The sequence below is a fragment of the Megascapheus bottae genome, chromosome 13, assembly GCF_031878675.1.
Source record: "Megascapheus bottae isolate mThoBot1 chromosome 13, mThoBot2.hap1, whole genome shotgun sequence".
Taxonomy (NCBI): Eukaryota; Metazoa; Chordata; class Mammalia; order Rodentia; family Geomyidae; genus Megascapheus; species Megascapheus bottae.
In genome coordinates, this window is record NC_143521.1 from 46,473,770 (window position 1) to 46,497,164 (window position 23,395).

Genomic DNA, 23,395 nt, shown 5'->3' on the forward strand with positions numbered 1-23,395 from the left:
ACACAGATAAAAGCCAACTGGAAACTCAGGGACAGATTCACAACAAAGCCGAGATTGTTCAAGATGCCTCCTCTCTCCCGGTAGTCTGGCCTCCACCCGCTGGACACTCCTTGGCCAGCCTGCCTCTGGGTCTTGGTTGGCCCGGGAAGGGGGGGGGGCTGATGCTCTTGGATGCCTCTAGGCCTGGATTTGCCTTGGACTTTAGAGTCCTGTGTGCATACATGGCTTCCCAGCCCTCCACAGAGCCTCGCTGGCAGTTTGTGTGTGGAGGACAGCGGATAACACCTTCAACGACACCTAAATGCCTTCCCCGGGGGCCAAGAACCTTCCCCTGCACAGCCAGGTTAGGAACGACAGAGCATGGCCCAGGACCACCCTGGATTTGCCTTCTTCCTGCCCTTCCTCTCCTCTCACTTCCCTGGGTTTTACATAGCCTGTTTTGCTAGTTGCCCAGCTGCCTGGAAGGAATAGTGGAAGAGCCTATTGGGGCCAGCTGGTGTCACTCTAAAACCTAGCTCTGGGACCATGGCTTCCAGGAACCAGTAGAGCTAGGGGGTGAAAAGTGGGTTAGTTATTGAGCAAGGGAGGGGCTCTTTGTCCTGCGTGGCTCAATGACTGTCCTAGTAGGAAGGCTTGCGAGACCTCCCTCAGGGACAGGGCCCAACTAGCCCTCTCCAGCCAGCGGCTTGGGGAGCAGAGTCCGCTTGTGACAGGAAGCCACCCACGTGGTCAGAGCTCAGCAAAGCAGGCTGAAGACAACACTGGAAATCCCAAGGTGTCTGCCTCAGAAGCTGTGAGCTTTACCGTCACTTCACAAAATCTCCAACTTGCCTTGCTGTTGTGTTCCCATAGAAAGCAGGTCTCAGTGATTACTTTCGTACAGAAGGGAGGAAATTGTTTCTGTTTCAGTCTTCCGTGGCACCGAGTGAAGAGTACTTCCCTGTTTTCATCTCACTGAATACTATCACCATTTACTCAGTGCTGTAAGCCTGTGTTCACATGCAAACAAAAGCAGTTCATCACAAATATAGACCCTTTCTCCCCCTGTGCTGAGGCATACTTTATGACTGTTGGTGTGCTCTGTGGTAGCATTTGGTAGATCAAATGGTGTCATTAATGTGGAAATTGAGACTCAGATGCCAGGAGTCTTGCCTAGGGCTATACAACAGAGGAGAGTTAAATATATAATCCTGTATAGCTGGTTCCGCTCCTAGAATCAGAAAAGGCTCAGCATTTAGAGCTGGTGCTGGTGGCTAATCCTAGCTACTCAGGAGGCTGAGAGATCTGAGGATCACACCTCAAAGCCAGCCTGGGCACAAGTCTATGGGACTCTTATCTACAATTAACCATCAGAAAAGCTGAAGTGGCATTATAGCTCCAGGGGTAGAGCAATAGCCTTGAGCTGAAGAGCTCAGAAACAGTACCAAGCCCAAAGTTCAAGCCCCATCACTGACCAAAAAAATTATCAGGAGGCTGAGCTCTGATGATCAAGGTTCCAAGCCAGTGGGACACAAAAGGACCTGAGACTCTTATCTCCAATTAACCTCTAGAAAATGGGAAGTGGGGCTTGGCTCAAGGACGGTATGGCAGCCTTCAGCTGAAGAGCTCAGGGATAGTGCCCACGCCAAGTTCAATCCCCATGACCCACAAGAAAAAAAAAGTCTCATTGAAATGGCGCCTAGAAAGCACCCTGCAATCATACCCATTGGCTTTTCTGGTTTAATATAAAAAAATGTATAGACATTGAAAAATGAAATACATTGGGTTTTCTGTATGAAGGTTAAAATTTGACATCAAAAGAGTTTGTGACCCATGTTCAATTGTTTACCCTGTGTTAATTTGCATTGTCAATTCTAGTCCTAAAACTAGAGGTCCAAGACCAGAAACTGGGGCTCCAAATGAGGGAAACAAATTATCCCCAATGTCACAGGATTAATGAGTGGAAAAGCTAAAGCCTTTACATAGACTCACATGTAATCAAAATTTCTTATATGCTTTCTTATATATTTTGCCTTGATAAGGCTAGATTATTAATGAAACAGAAAAGAGCCTAATGCATACATGATTGACAATACCACCACATTGCAGTAGGGTTAAGACAATCTGAAATAAGTAGAATAAATCAGAACTTGAATTTATCATGCATACATAGTCTTTATCAAAGCCATGAATAGAACTTCTGGAAAGAAATAGAACCAAATAGTAGCAAACTCAAGATATAAAATCTTACATGAGCTACAAATTGCAGGAACCATAAAGGAATGGAGATACTGGCATTAATTTCTAGTCATATACTCAGGACAAGCAATAGACACACGTTCACTGAAGGACTGCCTTGAATAGCACAGGTCTAGACAACAGCTCAGACGGCCATTTTCATGACTAGACTGAATATTAACTGAGAAAACATCATACTTAAGAGTCACTAAATGTCTAATCAATTACACTATACTATATAATATACTACCTGGCACTAAATGAATGTGTCTCACCAACCTAATGTTAAGTCCAAGAAGAAGCCAATCATTAAGATTTTAGTGTTTGATTGCATTTAAATGAAATTCCAAACCAAGCCCAAACTAAATCTTAGTATTCAGGATTGCCTTAAGCAGTCACTCCTTAAGAAGGCCAGAAGCCAAGGGTAAAGCAAGGTCACTTTGCCAAGGAACCAGGAGAGCCTTTGTCACCACCTGAGTGGGCTTGCTGAGACTCTCGCTGAAGAATCCCGGCTTTATGGTAAATCTGAGTTGTACTAATCGTATGTACTATTTGTTGTAAAGCAGAACCACACACTGCAAGCCAGGCTTCCTTAGCTTCCTGAGAGCAGGGGTGCCATGATTCCCAGTTTGCATTTTTTTTGGGGGGGGTCAACCATGGGGCTGAACTCTGGGCCTGGGCTCTGTCCCTGAGCTCTTCAGCTCAAGGCTAGCACTTGAGCCACAGTGCCACTTCCAGGTTTTCTGATGGTTAATTGGAGATAAGAGTCAGATGAACTTTCATGCCCCGACTGGCTTTGAACCACAATCTTTGGGTCTCCGCCTCCTCAGTAGCTAGGATTACAGGCGTGAGCCCCAGTTTGTCATTTTTATTTTTTATTTTTTTTTTTTTTGCCAATCCTGGGCTTGAGTTCAGGGTCTGAGCACTGTCCTTGGACTTTCTCAAGGCCAGTGCTTTACCACTTGAGCCTCAGCACCACTTCCAGCTTTTTTCTATGTATGTGGTACCGAGGAATCAAACCCGGGTCTTCATGCATGCTAGGCAAGCACTCTACCACTAGGCCAAACACCTGGACCCCAGTTTGTCATTTTTAAAATGAGTATCTCACAAACGAAAACTAAAATCTGAATATCTCCATGAAAATCCAATGGAATTAGGGACATTGTACGGCCAAGAGCATCTGTGTAACATGACAAGCTCCCTCCAAATTAAAATCTACATGTAGTGGAGAGGCCCTGGATCATTTCCTTGTTGAAGCCGTGGGTTTTGAAACAGTCCCATGATCATCCAAATAGGTGACATTCTTAGCTTTCTCACTCTGCACAAAACTTGAAGTGCTTCTCCCAAACTTACTCATTTATTCCAGGACATTATCACCATTTTATTGATGAGCAAACTGAGATTCAGATTAGATATCCTCCCCAAGATGACAAGTGAGTAACTGAGGCAGACTTTACACCGAGGACTAGCATTTGTACTTTCACCTAAAATCTTTCCCTCCTCAGTGTCACTAACTACTTAATCAATCAAAAACTTGCCAATAAAAAGGCTAGCGGGCACCTATTGGTGCCATCATTTGGAGACCGAGAGAGGATGATAACTGGAGCAGTTCGTGGTCACCCCAGGCAACACAGCTGGACCCCTGATTGCTAAAACACACAGCCAGGTGCTGGTGGCTCACACCTATATTCCTAGCTACTCAAGAGGCTGAGATCTGAGGATCACAGTTTAAAGCCAGCCCCTGGCAAAGTTCTTGAAACGATTATCTCCATTGAACCACTAGAAAACCAGAAGTGGAGCTACTCCTGTGCTAGCCTTGAGTAAAAGAGCTCAGGGAGAGCCCCCAGGCCCTGAATTCAAGCCTCTAGATGATCAAAAAAACAAACAAAATCATACATTTCCCTGCTTACTAAATCAAAGGAATAGAACAACTTCCTGGTAGCCTGCAATTAATTTCACAAGACCAAAGACAATCTGGGGGTTCCTTCAGTGTCTACCTCAGAGATCTTTTTCTAAATAGATGCAGGCAAGCAGCACAGCCTTTGAAAAGTTTGGGTTTTGTTTTTTAATGCTTGTTGTCTAGGGATATTTTCTCTGCTTCTTCAGCTGCTCGGTTAAGCCATGGCTAAGGATTTAGTTATCACCATCTGCATCTACACGTGGTGACCCATCCCCTTCCCCTATTTCTTTAACAACAGTCACAGTAGCATCTCCCAGATTTGACTGGAACACTCCTTATCCCTAAACCCCGAGCTGTACAGGCACAGGATGCTCCTGCAGTCACCATCTTTCCTCCTTCTCTGTCTTTCAGAGGTGACAATGCGTCCATAACTTAACTCCAAAGGAATAATTCCTCTTAATTGTTGCCTGGTATTTTTCACTCTCAATGTCAAAAGTTGAACCATGGGGATTAAAATGGGATAATGCAACTTCTGATCCCTTCAGCTAAAATTAATTCATGATAATGAGCTCAAAAGGCCGGATCAAAGAAGGGAGGACTTACCACTTCAACACCTGGCCTGACATCCATCCTGGAGGTTTGGCTTCTCTCGTGAGTGGAATCCACCTGCCCCAAGGAGAGAAATAAGTGACTCCATGGCCCCTAGTATGCAGAGAGCTCTCCCCACAGCCCGTAAAATGCCGTAGTGTACTGGGGCACACACCCAGTAAAATGCTGTAGGCCTCCACTGTGGCTGCAGGTATGGAAAATAAAAGGGGGAATCCTGATGCGCCTGCACGTGTGAGTGTATGTGTGCGTGTGTGTATGTGTGTGTGTGTGTGTGTGTGTGTGTGTGTGTGTGTGTAAGCATGCGCGTTATGAAAGAGGGAGTAATTGTCTTCCAATCTAAGTTCCTGGAGTTCCTAACAGCCATCTTCCAAAAGTAACAAATTTACATGTTGCCAAAGGCAATAGTATGAAAAGAATTTAAATGAACTTCAAACTCCACACACATATATGGACATACATACATGTCTATGTGTATATATCTATATATGTGTGGATATAGACATGTCTATGTATACATACGCATATATGCACCTTTGAGACAAAATACTATCAAAGGGACTATGTAGTCCAGCCTAATCTCAAAACAGCCTGTAATCCTCAGCGCTGGGATTACAGATTGATGTCATTGTATTATAGTACATGGTATTGTAATATAATTTAATACTGTCCCCTCTTTTTTTTTTTTTTGCCAGTCCCGGGCTTGAGTTCAGGGCCTGAGCACTGTCCTTGGACCTTCTCAAGGCTACCACTTGAGCCTCAGCACCACTTCTGGCTTTTTTCTATGTATGTGGTACCGTGGAATCGAACCAGGGTCTTCGTGCATGCTAGGCAAGCACTCTACCACTAGGCCAAACTCCCGGCCCTAATACTGTCCCCTCTTGTTGACATTTAATCCCTATGAGATAGAAAGAGTTAGGATATGAGATTCTCAGGGCTCGGCCCTCATGAATTCATCTGTGCAATTAATGGATTCCTGGTGTAATGAGTTTCATCAAGTGTAGGTCTGTGTGAAAAGCCAGTTTGGCTAGGCCACCCTTGCACTTCCTGTCTCCTGCCACAGGATACCCTGCTCCACCCCAGGACTTTCCCAGGAAGGCCATCACCAGAGGTGGCTCCACAGTGTTGGATCAGAATCATGAACCAATCCGATCATCCATTACTGGCCTTAGAAAACAGACTAAGTGGCCGGGAATTTGGCATAGTGGTAGAGTGCTTGCCTAACATGCACAAAGACCTGGGTTCAATTCCTTGGTACCACATACATAGAAAAAGCTGGAAATGGTGCTGTGGCTCAAGTGGTAGAGCTCAAGCCTTGAGAAAGCCCAAGGACAGTACTCAGGCCAAGTTCAAGCCACAGGACTGGTAAAATAAAAACTAAAAAAATAATGCTGTTATGGCAAAAAAAGAAAGAAAAGAAAACAGATTAAGTGGACTAGATTTAAGTGGACTAGATCTATCAGGCTGTCCATGGACCAGTACATCCCACTGCAAAGCAGGACCTGCCCCTGTGTTTACAGGCCAAGGTGATCAGATGTCATGCCAACCTGAAAAAGTATAACCGAGTGGGAGAATTCATATTCATTGTTGGGGTGGGATAATGGCCATGAGGAAAAAAATATACACACCTTTCTTATCATAATAAAATGTGGAAGCTGGGCTCGGGTGCCTCACACCTGGAGGCTGAGATCTGAGGATCACAGTTCAAAGCCAGCCCTTGTAACCAGTATGTGAGACTCTTATTTCCAATAAACCACCAGAAAACAGAAGTGTCACTGTGGCTTTAAGTGCTAGAGCACTAGCCTTGAGACAAAGAGTTCAGAGGTAGAACCCAGGCCCAAGCCCCATGACCACCCCCCGCCCCAATATATATATTTGTTTTAGTTAAGTTCCTGTCCATTCACACAGCTGCGCACTCATTCTGAACTCAGAAGATTAGAAATTTTTATGCATCCATTCATCCACTTAATTCTATTACTTAGTAGCACAGACAAGTCAGATAATTTGAACATTGGCTTCCTTGCCCATTCTGTGGTGGCCTTAGCTAACTCATAGGCAATAAAAATCTTGGGAACTCAAACAAGGAATGGGTTTTGTAACTAATGAGTTGCCTGAATGGACCACGGATGCACATATACAAATTTGGCCTCCCCAATGTCACTGCCATCCAACTTAATCTTCTCCAAAGTTCTACCCTTCAGGTAATAGCATCAGGGGAGCATGAGGGGTGAGTGTGAATGGGGAGGGTGAAATCTGAGGAACCACAGAGGGACACTAACTAGGGAAGTATCTCATCTCTAAACAGCACTGCTGGCTTTTGGAGCCTCAACTCTTGTCCAACTGAGCAGATGGAACGTTAGGAGCTGTTGCCTGGGTAAAGCAAGCAACAGGACTCCAGCAAAATGCAGAAGTAGAGGTGTAGGTCCAGTGGTAGAATACCAGCCTTGAGTGAGACAGCCAAGTGGGAGTGGGAAAGGGCCTGAATTCATGCCCTAGTATACATAAACACACAGAAGCAAACACACACACACACACACACACACACACACACACACAGATATGGACTGGGGTTGTGGCTCAGTGGTCGAGGACTTGCCTAGCATATGCAAGGCTCTGAATTCCATCCTCAGAATACAGTGGACTCATGCTGACTGCGTGTCTCAGGTGTGTGGACCGGGCCTGCTGCCCTTTGAACCAGCATCTATGGACTCTTTGCTTTACAAAGTGGGAGTAACAGATTCCACTGGGGAGGGACAACTCTCCCAGGAGATGACTGCCTTGAAAGAAAGGCCACCAGCAGTCCAGACTCCAGTTTCTCTGCCCCCACTCCTCCCTCTGAGTCAATAGGCCCTGGGAAAATCCAGACATTGAGCATGATGGGAAAACCCAGCCTTGCTCTATCCATTCCAACCTCCCAGCAGAATACTGCAACCAGGTATGAAGCCAGAAAAGAGGTAAGGCTGGCTAAGGCTAGCCTGCCCAGGACGCTGCAGTACTCTGCACCCACCTGTTCAAGCCCCCAGTTCTGAGCCTCTGGGCAAAGCCTTTCTTGGCTTCAGGAAGGAAGAAACTTAAAGTGCATTGCATCATAAAAGCATGAGACAGAAGCTCCAAAAATAACACCTGAACCACTTTGAACTTTTTCATTGGGGGAGGGTTGGGGAGCAGGCTATGATAGTGTTGAGAGAAAAGAAAAAAAAACCTGATTGGTCAATCCCACTAATGTGGAATCTATTCATTTTGATATGGCCAGAATTCAAGAAATGTCAAATAATGCCAAGTTACATTTCCCCGAAAGGCAACTTCGAAGAATCTAGGCTAAATGAAAAAAATTTGAAAGGGAGAGAACACAGGACTGGCATAATTATAGGTCATTTTTAACCTTGCTTAGATGTTTATAAATATGCAGAGAGCACTACGAAGTGGTGCACAGAAGCCTTGCTGTGTTCTCTGCTAGTGAGCAAGTTTTTCTATTTATCCAAAAAGGATTTTTGGCAGCTTACAAAGCAATAAAGTTGATTGACAAAGTAAGAATGTACAGCAAAGAGAAAGGTAGGAAATGAGACCAGCTTGAGTCCAAGTGCAGCTTCTTTCTGACCAACAAACCCAAAACTCCCTCAGTCTCGAAATCAGAATTTTTGTTTTCTTTTCGTTGATATTGGCGTTTGAACTCAGGGCCTGCCATATTAGGTAGGAGTTGAGCAACACCCCCAGCCTATAATCCCAAATTTAAATAAACACTTTAAAAAACAAACTGGTTCTGGTCTTCGGCCTCTATTTTTGAGAGGCAGGGCTGTTTCACCCATTTCTTATTCAACAAGGAAACATCACTACTTAAACCACCTTTAAAGGTAACATGGCTAAAGGCTTGATGTTCCCAGCCCTCAGGAGGCTGAGGCAAGAGGATCATGAGTTTTGAGGCCAGGCTGGGTTATATAACAAGGCTCTGACTTTAAAAAAGAAAATGGGCAAATGGAGGTCTGACGCAAGAGGTAGAGCACCTGGCTTGAGCAAAAAAAAAGTCAAGAGTATGAGACCCTGAGTTTAAATCCTGGCACCAGCACAAAAATAAAAATACGTGCATCCATAATTCATATGTACATATGTGTAACCATGTAATTAAAATGTGTATCAAGGTCTCACCATCCTGATCCCAGAAATCCCAAGTGGAAACATTGCAGTTCATGGGCCATGAGGGAAACAGCACTATCCCTCACCCCTCACCCCCAAACCTAAAAAGAACCTAACTCAGACAACTCAGTTGACTTGGATGAAGTGAACAAATGGCTCCAGACTACCTTCGGCCCCCTGCACTATCTCTGCTAATTTCCCTCCCCAGAATCCACCTGACTATGGATGTAGCCTTCTCCCACCCCAGACTTCCAGTGGGTTCACTCTGCCCCACCACAGACATGGTGGGTGTTGGGAGGAGGGCGAGGGTGGGTAACTGGAGAATCCAGAGCTCTATAAGCCAGGCCCACTGCCAGGTAACAGGAATACCAGCTCTTGACCTTAAAAGAAATTCAATAAAATCACCTTGGTCTCCAAGTCTAACTAGGGTATTTATAACCCCTGAGGAAGGCATATTTATAATCCCTGAGGAAGGCCAAATGGTCCCTTCATTCTTCCTGATCTACAGGGGGTAAGATCCCTAAGGTGAGCCGTGGAACATTCAGGGACCCACAGGAGTAAACAAGCTCATCTCTTCTGATTTCAGGAAGTGGGCACCTCCCAATTGTGTTCACTGAGCAAGTCATAGTCTCTCCCTTTCATCATGGTAAATCTGACCAAATTCTATCTTATTCCAGAAGCTTCTGAGAGTGTTCCCTTGTTACCCAGGTATCTACTACCTCCTTCTCACCAGGACTCCACCAAAACAACTCCCACCTCCTCCCTCCCACCACCACTCCCATTAAAGTGCCATTCTGTGCATCATTCTGTGGAAATCTTTAGATAAAAATCACGGAGTGCTGCAATCTTTGAGGATTTATAGGTAACTCAGAAACACTGAATGTTTAAGTAGGAATGAGCCTTGGAAATCACATGACCCAATGATTAGTTCAGGGCAGAAAGCACAAGTGCTTGCCCTGACCCTCCAACCTCCCCCCTCCTCTTGCCCCGCCTGGGACAGGGGTTTGGGAAGACTGGAGAAGAGTTCAGGAAGCCGGAAGGATTTGAAAATCTAATCCAATCCCTTAACCTGGAGGAAGTTGTATTTGCTAACATTTCCATTACAGAAAGTTAGAGAAGGTGTAGAAGTTCTGAAATTTCCCCAAAAGGGTGAAGAACTATCAAACCGCCCTCATTTACAGTTTTATGTAATGAGCCATTATGAAGGCTTTCTGTTTTATTTCCTTGTACAGTATTTTTACATTTCCCTGAAGCTGTATGCCACCAAAGGTAGACATTTTTCTTCCTGAATCCAGAGACTGCCCTTGTGACCCTGAAATGTTTGTCACTGGCTTTAATTTCTACCTAGCTGACTTTACTTTTGGGGACCACAATGACCCTTTCTGATGGCTCCACTTTCTAGTGTGGATGGGATTGAGTCAGCTTCCCCTTTCCTCAAGGATACGATGTTTGTGCAAAATTACACCTGACTTGGTCTCTACAGACATGTCCCCACTCCTGAGATGGCTCCTTGACTACCTTGGCCCCTCTGCCAAATTTTTCCCTTTCTTCAAATCATAAGCCCCTGGAAAGGAATCCGCTTATTCACTGGACACCCACAAAGCCGGGTTCACCACAGCTGCTCAGTATTTGTGGGAATCAGTGACGGACCTCACATTCCTCCAGTACAAGCACCCTTGGAATGACCAGATAGGGACTGCTAGGGAAATGTGGGGCTTGGGGCACACAAAGACCCCTTCTTCCCCCTAAATGACATCCAAAATCACCTGCAAACCCAAACTAATCTAATCAAATCATTGCCAAATGGTAGAGTAAGGTATGTTGATTTACAGCCTTCCCCAGGGACTTTGAGCTGAGATCTTCCTTACTAAACAAATTGGAAACTTGAAGTTCAAACCTCAGTGACTCAACCAAGCTAACCCTGCACACTGGGACAAAGACTCCTAATCCAGGCACCCCTAGCCATGAGAAATAGGAACTCTTTCCTATGAGACCGCATACTTCAGCTAGGGGGACATGATTATGTGAGTTGGCATACCCTTTCTACCGGATAATGCTTGGATAATGCTTGGCATGAATTCTCTACCCTGAGCCAGGGGGGCTTTTCTAGAAGGCAAGTGAGCATTCTATTTCCAGATTCCATGCATTTTCTGCTCTCAGGCTGCTCCTCCCCTTGGAGAATCTCCACTGGTGTGTTACTTAACCCCGCCCTGGGCAGGACCTCGCACAAGCAGGCTGCTTGGGTACCCAGATCTTGGAAATGAGAGCCTGTAGATATGCAAATAGATGGACTTTTTGTGTGTGTGTGTGTGAGTCATGGGACTTGAACTCAGCCAAGGCATTGTCCCTGAGCTCTTCAGCTCAAGGCTACCACCCTACCCTTGATCTAAGCCCCACTTCCCATCTCCTGGAAGTTAATTGGAGATAAGAGTCTCAGGTCCAGCTGGGCATGGCGGCTCAGCCTCCAGAGTAGCTAGGATTACAGGCTTTTGACTACTATTTCTTACGTCACCTGGGTCATTCCATTTCCCTTTGTGTTACACTGAGCATTTCCATGTGGAGCTATTATTGACCCCATAACTTGCAACTGCATTCCTGTCTTGTTTGATGGCTCGTGCCAGAGAAATGGGCCAGCATACTTGACCTTACCACTCCTGTCTTCTCTCTGGTTCCAAAGATAATTCTTTATGGAGCCCCTGAGCTGGATGATTCTCTCCTGGACAATAGGTCTTGCAGATACCTCTCATGGAGTTATCCCCATCACAAGGGCCATGACTCTCCACATGCTAAGTCCCCAGAAGCATGAGGGGGAAAATAAGTCGTCTCCTACTCAGCTCAGAGGCAATGCCATGGGCTCCAAAGGCCCCAATTCTCCACTCACGTTTGGAGAAGGTAAGGTGGAAAGACACACAGGGTATCGACCAGCCTTAGTGTGAGGAAGTCACCCCTGTGCTACCACATCACACACTTAAACACCCTGAACACACCTGGGAAGCAGAGGCCCACTGGCTGCTCACCCCAGGGGCTGCCCTACATTGCTCTATATTGCACTGCAACCCCAAGACCTTCCTACCACAGCTCCAGGATGGCCTCTGTTCACCCAGAACAAGTACCCTGCAATAGATGATCTACCCCCCCATCCCTGGCACCCGGGCCCATTATAGTCTCCATACCTGGGAAAGAAGCAATGAGATGCCGCTGGGAGCCGCTGGGAGCCGCTGGGAGCCGCTGGGAGCCGCTGGGAGCCGCTGGGAGCCGCTGGGAGCCGCTGGGAGCCGCTGGGAGCCGCTGGGAGCCTCCACAGAAGCTGAGAACCACTAGAAGTGGCTACTGCCTGGGAACAGAGAAGATGCTAGGTTTTATTACGCTAAGCCAAGACCTAATTGGTCCCACCCAGGACTCCAGCCTACTTAATCCACTCAATATAGGTGACACCTTAGAACTAAACAGCCAAACCCAGGCCAGCACCTTCCTTAAATGCACTCATCCCAGATTGGCTGGTTTAGTCCTTTTGTTTTATTTTTGCAAGCTCTGGGGCTTGAAGTCAGGGCCTGAGCACTGTCCTTGGTCTTTCTCAAGGCTAGAGCTCTACTTCTTGAGCAACAGCACCACTTTTGGCTTTTTCTGTGTATGTGATACCAAGGAATCGAACCCAGGGCTTTGTGCATACTGGCCACACTCCTGGCCCCAATCCTTTTATTTTTTATTTAGTTATTTATTTTTTGTGCGCTGGTCCTAGGGCTTGAACTCAGTGCCTGAGTGATGGTAGACTCTGAACAAGCATTAGTGTAAGAGTTATATTTGTAACACTTATGTCTGGGAACATGTGAAGTCCTTGATTGATCATCTAGTACAGAACGCGCTCCCCCTCCCCCCCCCTCTCTCTCTCTCCTGTTTTGTTTTTAGGGTGGGTCATGGGGCTTGAACTAGGCTTGGGCACTGTCCTTGAGCTCTTCAGCCCCTTGAGCCAAGCCCCACTTCCATTTTTCTAGGGTTAATTGGAAATAAGAGTCTCCGGTCCTTTTGTGCTGGGCCGGCTTTGAACCTTGATCCTCAGATCTCAGCCTCCTGAGTAGCTAGGATTACAGGCGTGAGCCCATCGCTCCTAGCTTCTTTCTCCTGTTTTGCACACAAGAGCCTTCGAAGAGAGGCTGAGATTGTCCACAGTCTCAGAGGAAATGAGATTCACTCCATGTCCTCCGAAGTCAGCCCACTAGTGGTCTATTGGTGGCTCTGGCAGTTATGTAGCATGGCTAGACTTCAGGAACAAAGTACGGCAGCCAACAGTTTATTTGAAAAAAAAAAATTCCTGGCTGGGAATGTGGTCTAGTGGTAGAGTGCTTGTCTAGCATGCATGAAGCCCTGGGTTCCATTCCTCAGTACCACATAAACAGAAAAAGCCAGAAGTGGTGCTGTGGCTTAAATAGTAGAGTGCTAGCTAGCCTTGAGCAAAAGAAGCTCAGGGACTGTGCCCAGGCCCCAAGTTCAAGCTCCAGGACTGGCAAAGAGAATAGAAAAGAAAAGAAAATTCCTCACATCACCAACTTGTCATTTGGTGTACATTATCCCCATGGACTTCATGAAGGGCCCAGAAGAGCGCACATTCCACTCTGTTCCCGCTGTACTCGGAGACCTCGGAATAATTTTGTTACTCATGGAGAAAGAATTTGGAAAGGTGAAGCAAGAGGATGGCTTCCGCTCAGAAACTGAAAGTCAGTGCGGGCAATGTAGTGAGAGCCCATCCTTGCCCAAATGCTAATATTAAAGTATAATTTTAATTAAAAAAATAAAAATCACTATTGTAAAGGTGATGTACAGAGGGTTTACAGTTTAACGCTTAAATTTTTTTTAAAGAAAAAAAGATTTGAGGGCCAGGAGTGTAGCTTAATGGTAGAGTGCTCTCCTAGCATGCACTAAGCCCTGGGTTCGATTCCTTGGTACCACATATACACATATACAGAAAAGGCAGGAAGTGACACTGTGGCTCAAGTGGTAGAGCACTAGCCTTGAGCAAAAAATGTCCAAGGACAGTGGCCCGAGGTAAAGCCCCACGACTGGCCAAAAAAAAAAAAAAAAAAAGACGAGTTAGAAGGATGCTCGAGTGAATTGGCCACAAATGCAGTCTGTTTCCACAGCACTCCAGATTGGACGTGTCCTTGCCCCTTGTGATGACATGGTGAGAGGCACACGTGTCCACTATCCAGGCTCCCCAGCAATGAGGCCTCAGCCCTGCACTCCACATCTGCTCAAGCTTGACTTCCTGCTGGCTCCATCGGGTCTCAGAGAAGCACTGGGTCTAGAGGATTTTTACTTCAAGCCAGGTACCAGTGGCTCATGCCTATAATCCTAGCTACTCTGGAGGCTGAGATCTGAAGATCACAATTCCAAGCTAGCCCGAGCAGCGAAGTCCAGGAGACTCTAATCTCCAATAAACTACTCAGAAAACTACTCAGCACTGGAAGTGGTGCTGTGGTTCAAATGGTAGTCTTGTAACACAAAGAGGTTTAGGGACAGTGTCTAGGCCCCAGAATTCAATCCCCAGCATCCCCCCCCCCCCGCTCCCACATACACACACACATACAAAACAAGTTTTTACTTCAGCACTGCAAATGGTACAGGCCCAAGAGCAAGTTTTCCACATGGGTAGAGTAGTTAATGTGGAGTAGCTCCTGAGAATGTGCTGAGGAGGCGTGTACAGCCTGGTGAACTGCCTTGAATCCCCTCTCAGTCCACTGGAGAGGAGAACAGGAGCTGGGGAGCCGATGCAGCCAGCTGCTCCAATTTGGGATTCCTGTGGAATCAAGGGGCAAGCCTTCCTCCCTCCAAGCTGGGAATCCCCATTTCTTCTAGAAAAGAAAAGCAGGAGAGTAGAGTAGGATTGAGAGTCACCCAACGACTCCAAAGCTCAAAGCACAAACCCCAGCCCTGTCCCCAGAGGGTGACATTATGGTAGATGATAAGGTTTCTCACCACTGATCCCCTGTGAAACAGGGGTAAAGGTGGGAGGGGGGACAGAACTGATGTTCCTGAGTTCTAACACCCCATCCTGGGTTTGTCCATCATGCTTTCCTTCTCTGGCTCCCTGGTGTTTTATTTGGGGGGGGGGAGAAGGGAGGTTGTTTCTTTGCTGTTTTTGTTTTGTTTGTTTTTTTCATCTGTAGGTTTTAAAGACTAGTGCTCTACCACTTGAGCCACAGCACCACTTCTGGCTTTTTCTGGGTAGTTTATTGGAGTAAAGAATCTCATGGACTTTCGGGGCCGGGAGTTTGGCCTAGTGGTAGAGTGCTTGTCTAGCATGCACGAAGATCTGGGTTCGATTCCTCAGTACCACATTCATAGAAAACAGCCAGAAGTGGTGCTGAGGCTCAAGTGGTAGAACTCTAGTCTTGAGAAAGTCCAAGGACAGTGCTCAGGCTCTGAGCTCAAGCCCAGGACTGGCAAAAAAAAAAAAAATCTCATGGACTTTCTTGCCTGGCTGGGCTGGCTTGCAACTGTGATCTTCAGATCTCAGCCTCCTGAGTAGCTAGGATTACTGCCATGAGACACCAGCACCCATCTGCCCAGATTTTGTGTGTGTGTGGTGTGGGGGGTCAAAGGGCTTGAACTGGCCTGAGCATCACCCCTGAGCTCTTCAGCTTAAGGCTACCGTCCTACCCCTGGGCTGGGCATTGTCCCTGAGTTCTTCAGCTCAAGGCTACCACCCTACCCTTTAGCCAAGTCCCATTTCCCCTTTGCTGTAGGTTAATTGGAGGGAGATAAGAGTCTTAGGTCCTTTTGTGCCCCGGGCTGGCTTTGAACCTTGATCCTCAGATCTCAGCCTCCTGAGTAGCTAGGATTACAGGCATGAGCCACCTCCCCCAGCTTCAACTCCCCAGTTTTATACCCCTTGGAGAAGCCCCATCTCATTGGCAATGAGCCGGTCACCTCTTCCTGTCAGCAGGAAGCTGGGTCATCATACACCACGGCATTTGAAGGCTGGGGAATAAACAATATTGGCTGGTCATGAAAGGATTCACCGTTCCATCACACGGGCCTGAATCCCAGGCTGTCTCCGCCCAAACTAAAGACTTCTTGTCTCCCAGGGCCATCAGCAGCTTCCCCGAGGCAGGGAGAATAAACAGAGTCCTTCGCCAACAAGCATATGCCAATATGCCAAAGTAAACACCAGACTCCCCATTTCTAGAAGGAAGTTTCTGTAGTGCCGAGCTGTGATCGGAAGGCTGTGCTCCAGGGTCCAGCAACTATGTCAGAAATGGGGTAGGGTTCCTTGTGGAAGCCTGCACCCCAGCTTTAGCCAACTGTTCTGCCCTGTGTGCAAATAACAATGGTCACTAATTCAGCTGAAGATTTGCATCTCTTTTAGTCCCTAAGGACTACATTCAGTCATCTGAAATGACCTGAAGTAGGCACTTTGACACTAGGCCCAGTGGCATGAAGGCTTAGAAACGGTCCTGCTGGCTTCAAAGTACAGTCCCCAACCCCAGTTAAGCCCAGCATTTGAACACCCAGCATTTCCCCCTAAAGTTGGTTAAAAAAAAACTTCTACCTGCTTCCGGCAAACATTCTAGAACAGATTCCTGTTTCACTTGACATGCCAGAGGAATGTGAACAATCCCATTTACCAAGATGCTTGATTAACTTTCCAAAACCCAAATCGCTTTGGTTAGTCTTCAGTCCTCAGAGCATGGAGGGCCCATCTTTTTTTTTTTTTTTGGTGGGTCATGGGGCTTGAACTCTGGGCCTGGGCACTGTCCTTAAGCTCTTCAGCTCAAGGCTACTGCCCTACCCCTTGAGACACAGCCCCTTTTCCCATTTTCTAGTGATTAATTGGAGCTAAGAGTCTCACATTCTTTAGTGCTTGGGCTGGCTTTGAACAGAAATCCTTTGCCGCCTGAGTACCTAGATTACAGGCATGAGCCACCACGCCCGGCAGCATGGGCCATCTTGAGAGGGAAAAGTGTCTGCATCAACTGCGAGTCCAGAGAAGACTCTGGTTCTGCTGGTGCTGTGGACATCAGCGTACATACCTACAGGAATTTACAACTGAGCAGGGCACAGGTGGCTGAGCCTATAATCTTGGCTACTCAGGAGGCTGAGACCTAAGATCTCAGCCTGGACAGGAGAGTCTAGGAGACTCTTATCTCCAGTTAACCTCCAAAAAGCTGGAGGTCAATCTGTGACTCAAGTAGTAGAGTGCCAGCCATGAGCAGAAACATCTAAGGGAGAAGCACCCTGAGTTCAAAACACACATACAATATTATATCTCAGTTCCCATAAACTGAGTTCCTGGAGCTAGCTGGGATGTCTAGGCCTTCTGGGAACACGTAATTGGCCTCTGACAAAGTCAATGTCCCCAAGACAGAGAGGAGAGAGAAGAGCTATGAGCCGGTGGCTCATAGTGTAACCACTGTCCAGTTCCACTTTGCAGGCAGCAGGACTCAAACTTCATTGTGCAGTTAGCTCTCATTGAACACAGACTCCTAAAATAGGTCTTTGGGGCTGAGACTGTGGCTCTGTAATACAGTTCTTCCTACCACACTGGTACCCCAGTACTGGGATAAGTAGATAGATAGATAGATAGATAGATAGATAGATAGATAGATAGATAGATAATAAATCATTCTCTTTTGCAGTCTCTCCACCTACTGCTATGGCAGCTCCTTTTCCCAAGAAGAAAGGAAGAGGCTGAGGAGCAGCCAGCTCAGAGATACAAGAATCTTTGTCATTCGTTTCTTGCTTCCCAGCCCAGCCAAGAAAAGCACATGGTTTCATAGATGGCAACACAGAGTGACATCATCTTCCCCCCAACATGGAAAGGAATGAAAAAGATATTGTAAGACCAGCGCTGGGTCATGTGAACACTGGTGACTTATTTCCACAGGGAATTTCCACCCAGGTGCTAGTGACTCATATGCATAATCCTATCTACTCAGAAGTCTGAGATCTGGAGGATGACGGTTCAATGCCATCCTAGAAAAGTCTGAGGTGACTCTGTCTTTAAAAGAACCAGCCTACTGGTAGAGTGCTCGCCTCACATGCACGAAGACCTGGGTTTGATTCCTCAGTACCACATACATAGAAAAAGTGCTGGAAATGGTGCTGTGGCTCAAGTGTTAGAGCTCTATCCTTGAGAAAAGTCCAAGGTCAGTGCTCAGGTCCTGAGCTCAAGCCCCATGACTGGCAAAAAAAGAAAAAAAAAAAAGGGAATTAAAATAACCAGCAAAAAGGGAGGCTGGAGATAAGACTCAAGTGATAGACCTCTGTAGAAGAAAACAATTTGAGCAAGTGCCAGGCACTGAATTTAAACCCTAGAACCAACCACAAAAATAAATGAATAAAACAAGAGCACCAAGTTCTCTAAGAGAACTATTTCCTATTGGGATGTAGCATTTATGAATACTAAACAGTTTAGCCCATTACTGTTCAAGTAGAACAAATCCAGCTATAAAGTGTGAAGTGAGACGTGGATTCGGCACGGTTAATGCTAATGGCTGCCCCGGTGACTGGCTGGCTGGAGCTCCCACATCTTAGGAACTCTGGAGATCAGCATCTGATTAGGGACTATTTTAAGACTGTATGGTAATAATCTGTCCCAGTGTTTCCTAAATGGAGTCTGTAGTCTGCCCCACAGACCTCTTCCTCCCACAAATGACCACAAGCACGTGGGTAATAGACTCAATGTGGCTATTGAACAATGAAGCTCTCAAGGGTATTTTATTTATTTATTTATTTGCTTACTTATTTAAAAATGGAGCTGGCTGGAGAAGTTGTGCTTTGGTTCAACATGGTAGAGCACTTGAACAAAGAGAGCTCAGAGATAGCACCCAGATCCAAGTTCAAGCCCCACCACTGACAATCACCAATCGAAATATAAAGGGGCTTGGAACGTGGCTTAGTGGTAGAGTTCTTGCCTAGCATGCATGAAGCCCTGAGTTTGATTCCTCAGTACCACATAAACAGAAAAGACTGGAAGTGGTGATGCTGTTGAGCTTTCTCAAGGCCAGGGCTCTATCACTTGAGCCACACTACCACTTCTAGCTTTTTCCTGTGTATGGGGTACCGAAGAATCAAACCTAGGGCTTCATGCATGCTAGGTGAGCACTTTACCACTAGGCCACATTCCCATCACTAGATTTCTTTTGCTCAAGCACTCTACCACTTGAGCTATAGTGGCACTTCTGGTTTCTTCTGTGTATGTGGTACTGAGGAATTGAACCAGGGCTTCATGAATGCTAGGCAAACACTCTACCATCAAGCCACACTCTCAGATCTTTTTTTTTTTAAAGATAGTCTCACTGTGTAACCTGGGTGAGCATCAAACTCATAATCTTCTTGCTTCGACTTCCCAAGTGCTGGGATTACAGGAGTGACCACAGTGCTTAGTTTAGTTTATTACAAGCATCTTTTTGTTGTTGGTTATGGGGCTTGAATTCTGGGTCTGGGCACTGTCACTGAGCTCTTTAGCTCCAGGTTACCACCCTACCTCTGAGTCTGGGTGTTGTCCTTGAGCTTTTCAGCTCAAGGCTACCTACCGCCCTACCCCTGAAGCCAAAGCACCACTTTCGTTTTCTAGTGATTAATTGGAGATAAGACTCTCACATTCTTAAGTGTCTGGGCTGGCTTTGAATTGCGGTCCTCAGATCTCAGCTTCCTGAGTAGCTATGATTACAGGCGTCAGCCACCACACCCGGCTATTGCAGGCATCTTGAAAGTTGGAAAGCATGTCTTGCCCAAGGCCATACACTTGGAGGAAATGCTCAATGGTGCCATGTAGGAAGAAGACAAGACAGGAGTTTTGATTGCTGTGGTTCTCCATAGGAACTGCCTAACACTCGGCCGGCTAACTTAGCAGAACCAAACAAGGGGCATTTAGCTGGGTGCTGGATGCTGGGTGCCTATAACCCTAGCTACTCAGAAGGCTGAAATCTGAGGATCAGGATTCCAGGTAAGACCAGGCTTGAAAGTCTAGGAGAATCTTATCTCTAACCACCAGATAACTGGAAGAGACACTGTGGCTCAAAGTAGTAGAGCACTAGCCTTCAGCTAAAGAGCTCAGGGACAGTGCCAGGGAACCGACTTCAAGCCCCAGGACTGGAAGGAAAAAAGTGAGTGGGATTCCAAGAGTATAGCCGTTGCCAAATGTCTAAGCCTCCTTTTATGTTGAATCGGGGAGTCTTATTCCTACAGAACTGAACAAATCCAAATTGCTTTCTGAGCTTAGCTAAGAAGGTGAGGGCAGAAAGACCCAGAGCTCAAGGTTCTATAGTAAGACTTAACCTCAAAATACCCAAACCACCAAAAAGATAAAACAAAGCCAAAACCCTAACAGCTGCACCCTTCTCCCTGAGCAATTCCTTCCCCTTATCCCACCTCTACCCTGTGGTAGGGACATTCCTCCACTGATAGTCTAACTCTGCCTTCAGGGACAAGCCCTGCTAGCCAGTTACCCTGAGCCATTCTGTAATAACTCCTTGTCACTTGACTGATGGGCTTTTGCTCTTGAGGTTTCTCCTCCCTGCCTCCATCCCCTCCTTCTACTGTTGCTGGAATACACAGCTACAATCTCACCAGCTGCCCTGTCTATCCCTTTTGCTCAGGAAGGACTTGATGTCTTCACAGCAGTCTGACGCCAAGCCACTTCTCTTTCCTTTTTCTTTTCTGGAGACAAAGTCTCAACTTTGAGATCCTACTGCCTTAGATGGAATTACAAAAGTGAACGACCGCACTTAGCTTTGTGCTTCTTCTATGCTACTGGAATCCCCTCTTTGTTTCCCTCAGAATCTATCCTCTTGAAATGCCTATGAAAGCCAGGAGCTGGTGGCTCATACCTGAGAGCTGGTTCAAGGCCAGCCCAGGCAGCTAGGAGTTTGAGACTCTTCAATTACCCAACAAGAGGCCAAAAGTGGAGGCATGGCTCAATTGGTAGAACATTTTTTTTTTTAATTGCCAGTCCTAGGACTTCAACTCAGGGCCTGAGCACTGTCCTTCGACTTTCTCAAGGCTAGAGCTCTACCACTTAGCCACAGCACCATTTCTGGCTTTTTCTATGTATGTGTACTGAGAAATTGAACCCTGGTCTTTGTGCATGTTAGGCAAGAACTCTACCACTAGGCCAAACACCAAACCAAGCAGCCCTAGAACACCAATCTTGAGCCAAAAAGTCAAATAAGAGTGAGAGTCCCTGAATTCAATGCCCCCAATACCTATACACACAAATAAACACACATGTGTTTATTTTATGGAAACTTACATCAAATACACATGATTTTTGCATGTCTCTACAACTTATATCTATGTTATTATTGTTTTCTTTGTGCCAATCTCAGGGCTTGAACTTAGGGCCTCAATTTAGGGCTTGGGCACTGACCCTGAGCTTTTTTTTTTCTCAAGGCTGGAACTCTATTACTTGAGCCATAACTCCACTTCCAGCTTTGGGGTAATTAATTGGAGATTAGTTACACAGATTTCCTAGCTATGGTGGCTTTGAACTGCAATCCTCAGATCTCAGTCTCCTCAGCAGTTGGGATTAGCAGGGTCCAGTTGCCAAGGTTCCAGTTTTTGAGTTTTGTCAAGACTGATAAGTGCTCACCTAAGTTTAGTTTTTCTTCCGACGCTGGGTGGCTGGTTACTGATGGCCCAAGGTCTTGTGAGTGCTTGGACTGGACCACTGACTTAGGTGATTCTTTTCATCAGCCATGGTATTCTGCATGCAAGCTTACACATCAGAGGTCATGCAGCTCTTTGCCAAGTAGGGGCCTAGTTGCCCCTTCTGGGATCCACTGAGAATGGCCTTTCAAATGTCCTCAGGGCAGACAGGCAAAGGAACCCAGCAAAAGGCTCTGTAGAATGACAATGGTGACCTGGCCTTGATGCCCAAGGCCCTCTGGATCCATCTGTGCGTGTGCTGTGCACGTCCACGCCCTGAAGCAGCGTGGCAGGCCTCCAGCTGGACACACACTGCTGGGTCTGCTCAGAAGAGGACCCATGACAGACCAGGCCAGCACCAGGCTGGGAAACCCCAATGGGAGGGGGGATTGACTTCCGGTCACAGCAGCTTGTCTTCCCCTCCCCCCCACACACCCCCCATACCATCACCACCCATTCTGGGAAGATGCAGACAGGCTCCCTCACCATCCACAGAAGCCCTTCATCTCCTTTGCCAGGAAATCCACATGAACAGAGTAACTCAGCTTAAACAATGCAAGAGAGTTTGTCACCAAGGGCTTAACATTCCTTACTCTGTCACTGACACTGCTATGGGCCAGTTCCAGTCAGCAGCACATTCCTGAACTCTGGACACAGCAACTGAGGACAGCCAAAGTAATAGCTTTACAGGCACACAGGCACCCCACTCCACCATCTTCTAAGTATGACCTTGGACCCAGAGTTTATCCTAGCTATGCTTTGATTCTCTGGTCTCAACGTGGGAAATAAAACTGAATGTGGAGATGGGGGCTGGTGGCTCCTACCTGTCATCCTAGCTACTCAGGAGGCTGAGATCTGAGGATCTTGGTTCAAAGCCAGCCGGGCACCAAAGATCCATGATCCACAAAACAAAAAAAGAGAGAGAAAGAAAGAAAGAAAGAAAGAAAGAAAGAAAGAAAGAAAGAAAGAAAGGAAGGAAGGAAGAAAGAAAGAAAGAAAGAAAGAAAGAAAGAAAGAAAGAAAGAAAGAAAGAAAGAAAGATTAAAAGCCAGGTGTGGTGGCTCACACCTGTAATCCTAGCTACTCAGGAGGCTGAGCTCTGAGGATAAAGTTTCCAAGTCAACCCGGGCACAAAAAGACCTGAAACTCTTATCTCAAATTAACCTCTAGAAAATGGGAAGGAGGGTTTGGCTCAAGGGTAGGGCAGTAGCCTTGAGCTGAAGAGCTCAGGGATGGCGCCCAGGCAAGTTCAAGCCCCATGAACCACCAAAAAAAAAAAGTATCAGATTAAGTCATTATCTGTAAATTACAGATGCATCTCCCTTCTCACCCTCTCTTTCTCTCTCTCCTCTCTCTCTCTCTCATCCCGAGGTCCTGAGCACTGTCCTTGGGCTTTTTCAAGGCTAGTGCTCTAACCTTGCCACAGCACCACTTCCTGCTTCTTCTAAGTATGTGGTACAAGGAATCGAACCCAGGGCTTTGTGCATGCTAGGTGAGCACTCTACCTCTAGGCCCTTCTCCTGGCTCCATGTTTTTTTATATCCTATTTTCTGTTTTTCTAAGTCCTCTACAATGAAGATGAGTAACATTTATTTATTTATTTGTGTCGTTTATTTATACCAGTACTGGAATTTAACTCAGGGGCTAAGCTTTGTTCCTTCTTTTTTATGTGTTTCTTTGTTTGGTTTGGCTCAAGGCTGTGCCCTCACTGTAACCACTCATCTACTTTAGGTTTCTAGTAGTTTCTTGGAGATAAGAGTTACATACAGACTTTTTCCATCTCTGCTGGCTTCAAACCATGATCCTCAGATCTCAGCTCCATAGGTACTAAAATTATAGGCACAAACCATTGGTATCCAGAATGAATAACTTTTATCATCAGAACAAAAAGAACAG